Source organism: Tamandua tetradactyla, chromosome 6, assembly GCF_023851605.1.
Source record: "Tamandua tetradactyla isolate mTamTet1 chromosome 6, mTamTet1.pri, whole genome shotgun sequence".
Lineage (NCBI taxonomy): Eukaryota > Metazoa > Chordata > Mammalia > Pilosa > Myrmecophagidae > Tamandua > Tamandua tetradactyla.
Window position 1 is genome coordinate 80,997,420 of NC_135332.1, and position 4,792 is coordinate 81,002,211.

At 38.1% G+C, this 4,792-nt stretch overlaps 1 pseudogene; it reads left to right on the forward strand.

The window, feature by feature from the left end:
- The window catches only part of LOC143686732 (uncharacterized), a 5,082-nt pseudogene extending 2,513 nt beyond the window's left edge, over positions 1–2,569 (forward strand).
- The last annotated feature ends 2,223 nt before the right edge of the window (positions 2,570–4,792 follow it).

Genomic DNA, 4,792 nt, shown 5'->3' on the forward strand with positions numbered 1-4,792 from the left:
TTGATCTGGAAACTAAGAATAGAGAAGTCTTAAGAGCTGGCTGCTCAGATGGAGTGACCAGAGAAGAGAACAAATTGATTCCTAAGCAGGAAAGCTCTGAAGATGTACCTTCACACAAGGTGAGAATAGGAAGACTCAAACAGGTTATTGCTCTAGTTCCTGAGACTAGAGAAGTGTATAAACCTGAGGACAAAACAGTAAGGCTTTGGGGAATCCTAAGAAATTTGAGAGAATTTAGACAAATAACAATCAGCAAGGAAACCTGCACCAATGAGAAGAACAATGAATGCAGTGAACCTGAAAAAGCTTCAGTACAGACTCGAAAACTTTTACACGAACCAGAGAGTTTTCAGATTACAGAATACTGATAGCAATGACAAGTAAGGCATGAGCCTCAACCAGACTTTAGCTGCTGGTAAACATGAACAAATGAGTCTAAAACAGAATTTTCAGAATGGGGAATATAAGAAAGGTTTAGTGAATCTCTCCCATCTTGCTCAATGTAAGAGCATTCTACTTGAGAAATCATATAAATGTAATGCATGTGATAAATCCTGTAGTCAGAGCTCAGACCTAATTCAGCACCAGAATTCACACCAGAGTGAAATCTCAGAATTGTAAAGACTGTAAATCTTCAGCAGTTATGTGTCTATTACTCAACATTAGAAAATTCGGAGGGCCCCTCTCTCTACTGTGTGACAGTGACTTCTACCTCATGCCTAGTTGAATATAAGGGTCCTGTGAGAGCAGTGAATGTGGGTTCACCATTTTAAAACATCAGAAATTCATTTCAGCAAAAATCTATATACATGTAGTGAATGTGGGAAAGACTTCAGATTGAGTTCACATCTTACTCAGTGCCAAAGCATTTACCACAGATGAGAAACCACATGAATATAATGAATGTGGAAAAGCCTTCTGTCAAAATGCATTATTCAGCATCACAAAAGTCTCAGGAAAGAGAAATCCAGTGAATAGAATAATTACAGGGAATGTTTCTGTTATAGCTTGGGTGTTACCTGCAACAAGAGGTTCTTCCCATAGAAAATACCTTTGATTGTGGTACATGTGGGAAGAACTTCAGTCAGAGCACATCTTCTATAACAGCAAAGAATTCCCACTGAAGATAAACCTTAGTGTAATGAATGTGGGAAGGCATTTAGCCAAAAGTTCAGGCCTCAACATCTGGGAGTTCACATCAGAGAGAAATCTCATATGCATTGGATGTGGTGTAGTCTTCAGCCATAGCTCAGCTGTTACTCAGCATCAGAAAAATCACACCAGAGAGAAACCCTACTAATGTGACAATAGTAGGAAAGTTTTTTTGTTGTTGGCTAGGGAATTAAAAAAAAATTTTTATTAATTAAAAAATTACAAGAAACACAGACATTCCCAACACATACACTCAGCAATTCACAATATCATCACATAGTTGCATATTCATCATCATGATCATTTCCCAGAACATTAGCATCAATTCAGAAAAAGAAATAAAAAGACAACAGAAAAGTATAACAAACAGAAAAAAAAATTTACAGGCCGTACCCCTTCCTTACTGATCCCTTTCATTGATCACTAGCATTTCAAACTAAATCTATTTTAACATTTGTTCCCCCTATTATTTATTTTTGTTTCATATGTTCCTCTCATCTGTTGACAAAGTAGATAAAAGGAGCATCAGACACAAGGTTTTCACAATCACACAGTCACATTGTGAAAGCTATTTCATTATACAATTATCATTAAGAAACATGGCTACTGGAACACAGCTCTACATTTTCAGGCAGTTCCCTTCAGTCTCTCCATTACATCTTGGATAACAAGGTGATATCTACTTAATGCATAAGAATAGCCTCCAGGATAACCTCTCGATTCTGTTTGGAATCTCTCAGCCATTGACACTTTGTCTCATTTCACTCTTCCCCCTTTTGGTCAAGAAGGTTTTCTCAATCCCTTGATGCTGGGTCTCAGCTCATTCTAGAGTTTTTATCAGTCCCTTGATGCTGAATATCAGCTCATTCTGGGATTTCTGTCCCACACTGCCAGGAAGATCCACACCCTGGTAGTCATGTCCCACATAGACAGGGGGAGGGTCGTGAGTCCGCTTGCTGTGTTGGCTGGAGAGAGAGGCCACATCTGAGCAACAAAAGGTTCTCTTGGGGGTGACTCTAAGGCTTAATTTTAAGTAGGCTAGACCTATTCCCTGTGGGGTCAAGTTTCATACAAACAAACCCCAAGACTGGGGGCTCAGCCTATAGCTTTGGTTGTCCACACTGCTTGTGAGAATATCAAGAATTCAACTTGGGGATGTTGAGTTTTCCCCCGTTCTCACCATTCCCTGAAGGGGACTTTGAAAATACTTTTCCACTCACTGATCAAATCACTCTTGGATTCATCAGGGCATCACCTGGACAAACCAACAAAATCTCATGTCCTATACAAAGTTCCATGTACTTAAGGTGTTCAATCAACTATCTAAATAAGTTATATTAGGAGATGCACTTGTCAAAGTATAGATTTGTACCAAATAAACATTTTTTGCTTTAGTCTCACACATTAGTTGAAATTTTAAAATATTACCATCTATTTTCAGCACACTGCAGTAATGACATTCTTTTGTTCTTCCTCATGCAAAAATATTTTTTAATTTGTACATTTAGTCACTATCATTATACACTCTATGCATTCCTAGATTACACCATCTCAATCTTTATCATCTATCTTTCTTTGTGATTTCATTTATGCCCCAGCCCTCCTCCCTCTATCATTCTCATATGCAGTTTCATTCAGTGTTTTAACATAATTGTATTACAGTTAGGTAGTATTGTGCTGTCCATTTCTGAGTTTTTATATTCAGTCCTGTTGCACAATCTGTATCCCTTCAGCTCCAATTACCCAATGTCTTACCCTATTTCTATCTCCTGATGGTCTCTGTTACCAAGGAAATATTCCAAGTTTATTCACTAATGTCACTTCATATCAGTGAGACCATACAGTTTTTGTCCTTTTGTTTCTGGGTAATCACACTCAGTATAATGTCCTTAAGGTCCATTCATGTTGTTACATGCTTCATAACTTTATTCTGTCTTACAGCTGCATAATATTCCATCTTATGTAAATGTCACAGTTTTTTATTCAACTGTCTGTTAATGGACATTTTGGTTGTTTCCATCTCTTGGTAATTGTTAATAATGCTGCTATAAACATTGGTGTGTAAATGTCCATTTGTGTCCTTGGCCTTGTGTCCTTTGAGTAGAGACAGCATATAGATGGGTCCTGTTTTTTAATCCATTCTGCCAGACTATGTCTTTTGATTGGAGAGTTTAATCCATTAACATTCAGTGTTATTACTGCGTGGGTAGTACTTTCTTCTACTATTTTGCCTTCTGGATTTTATATGTCATATCTAATTTTCCTTCTTTTTACTTTTACTCATGGTCTTCCTTTCCACACTCTTCTCCACACCTCTCTCTTCTGTCTTCGTATCTGTCTCTAGTGTTCCCTTTAGTATTTCTTGCAGAGCTGGTCTCTTGGTCACAAATACTTTCAGTGATTTTTTGTCTGAAAATGTTTTAATTTCTCCCTCATTTTTGAAGTACAATTTTGCTGGATATAGAATTCTTTGTTGGCAGTTTTTCTCTTTTAATAATTTAAATATATTATCCCACTGTCTTCTTGCCTCCATGGTTTCTGCTGAGAGATCTGCACATAGTCTTATTGGGCTTCCCTTGTATGTGATGGATTACTTTTCTCAGGAAAGCTTTTAATCACTGTGAAACTTTTAACCAACAGTGAGAAACCATCAGTGAGAAAACCTGTGAATGTACTGAATGTGGTAATACATCATGGTATTTTCATACCTTAGTTATTCCTTAGACACTTGCAGAATTCATACTGGAGTAAAATTCCATCTCTGGATTGAATGGGAAAAACCTTCAGTCAGAGTAACTACTTGATTCAGCATCAACTTCATGCTTTACAGGCAGCCTTTGAATGTAATTAATGTGTACATATCAGAGGACATCAACCATATTTGAGACCTTTATTCAAGATCAAAGAATCTATATCCAAGAGAAGTCATCTGAGTATAGTAAATGGCAAATCTTGGTTACAAGTTTGTCTTTTACAACCATCAGAATATCCACACTAGAATCTGATGTAATGCAAGGGGAAAAACTTACATCATATTTCATATTAATAAATGTAAAAACTTCAATTGGGAAAAAAAACAGACAAAACTGAACTTTTTTAGGAAGACAGTGGTTATGTAGCAGGCAGGCCTTTCCGTCTTTCTGGTTTAGTTGTGCTCTCTGTGAAAAATCCCCAAACCCCCTCTCCTTGCAGGCAAGTGAGATAAGATAAGGTTCATTTCCCGGTATAGAAACCCCCTCCCCTAGCCTTCAGGAACTGGTAAAAATGCACATAGGCAAAAGAAGACATTCCTGGGGTGGGGGGCCCTCAGCGGTTCAGCTTTGGGACATTCTCAATTTAAATCAGCCAGTTGTGTACCTTGTCTTTAACATGTCAAAAAGTCTATAAAAGCTAAGGTTGCCTTTTGTTCAGGGCTCAGAATTTTGAGGTGACTCAGCTGGGCCCTCGTGCACAGGAGCTAATAAAGTCTGCTTCCCGAAACTATGGATCCTTAGTTTCAGCCTGTTCTAACTTCATGGAACGTTTCTGGAGGCCTGTGGCCTCGTTCCTGGTTTTCATGCTACAGTTACCTTTGGGGAGAAGGGAGGGAGATGGTGTGAGAAGAGCCATAAAGGAAGCTGCTGAATTGCTGACAGTGTTT